The sequence below is a fragment of the Lupinus angustifolius genome, chromosome LG09 (assembly GCF_001865875.1).
Source record: "Lupinus angustifolius cultivar Tanjil chromosome LG09, LupAngTanjil_v1.0, whole genome shotgun sequence".
NCBI lineage: Eukaryota > Viridiplantae > Streptophyta > Magnoliopsida > Fabales > Fabaceae > Lupinus > Lupinus angustifolius.
Window position 1 is genome coordinate 1,087,771 of NC_032017.1, and position 1,845 is coordinate 1,089,615.

A 1,845-nucleotide genomic window follows, 5' to 3' on the forward strand; every position below is an offset into this window, starting at 1 on the left:
CAAGGTCATGATAAATGATTTTCCAAAAAGTTTGCATTTTATCCAAGTTATAACATTATGAATTATTCACAAAATTTTCAATTTTTCATCTCATATTGCTCATCAAAGCTTGTACTTTACAAAGTCATTGATCTTGAGAAATGTTTAAACCAAGTTTGTGTTTATTTACTTTGTTTAGTTTCAACAAATTCACTTTTTAAATAAATCTTCAAAAAAAAGAAAAAGAAAAATAAACACACTAAAAAAATAATTTTAACAAGTAAGCACACTAAAAAAATAAAAATAAATACACTCAAAAAATTAAACTAAAGCAGAAACAACATAAAGTTTTAAAATAAATAGAGCAAAATTTTCATTCTTTCAAAATGTTATACACACTCCCCCCCAACTTAAGTACTTGACTTGTCCGGAAGTAAAAAAAAATATTTTTAGGAAGTTTGTATAATATTTTGAAAGAATGAAAAATAAAATTAAAATTAACCACCATTTTTAGGAGAACACAAAATTTCATTCTCCTTGTTTTCACTATCCTCTCCTAGATAGTGGTGCCATCAACTCCTCATTTTTTTCTGTTTGTTTGGACTTGTTTTCCTGTAAATAATTTCGAACTTGAAATTTTCTTTTTCTTTGAGGTTAGTCTAACAATTCACATGAATTTAAAATTTCCTAAGACACTAAGTTCATGAATTAAATTTGATTGAGAGAAATCCAACCAAACAACATGCTTTTTCATGAAAATTGATGCTTAGAAAATAATTTCAATCATATTTCAAATCCAAGTGATAAAATGGAAGTCCAAACAGAATGTATGGAACTTCAAAACACATTTTATCACACCACACATTCATAAATAAATCCATTCAGAATTTCATGAATTTATTTTGTTAAATGGTGAACCAAATAACACACTTTTTAGGAGTTCTCAACTTTGGAAAAATTCGTTTTTGGCACAAATGTAACAAACATGCTCTTAGTTTGAAAAATTAATTTGACCATTTCAAAATAATTTACTAAGGCATGTTGATGGAGATGTTTGGTTAAAGTATCATCATCAAAAAGTACATGGTGAATACTTAACCTTTAAGGATTCAAGTGGCTTCCCTTCTTGAAGAAAAAGTCCAGCCACTAATCCTTGGTTATTTCAATCCTTTTTATGTTGTTCTTTTGAAACAGTTGATGAGGGGTACCTCTGCATCTCCTAAAATTTTTATAACAACAATAAAATGTTTCTTAACTAGTGGGTTTTCACTCCACTAATTCACTTTTATTTTTATTTTTGAGTTTTTAATTTTTTTAAATGTACAAAAGATAAAAATAAAGATGTACAAAAGGAAAAATAAGTTTATACAAAAGAGAAAGAGCATAGTATGCACAATAATTTGATAAATGACATATAAATATGAAATGTTCTATTATTAAAGCAATTCCCCGGCAACGGCACCAATTTTTTGAAAGCGTATTTAGGTGTTTTGTTGGGAGTTTTCTCCTCTCAACAAATCGTCCTGACAGCAGTGTCAATTTGTTGAAAGATTTATACACTCATTTTCGTCATGTTCTTTTTGTTTGATTAAGTAAGAGAACTCGGTTTTACTCTTTGTTCTTCATCTCGGCTTTGTTGAAATAAATTCCAACGTCGGTATAATGGCTTCAAGAATATTCCAGTTACAACTTACTTCTTTAATAATCATGTTTTTAAGTCATTCCTTCTTTGCCCCATCTTGGCTTTGTTAGAATAAATTCTAATACCGGTACACTGGTATCGAAGCAATTACCTATTACATAATTATTAAGTACCTTTGAATACCATCTCGGTTTTGTGGAATAAATTCCAACATCGGTTTAATG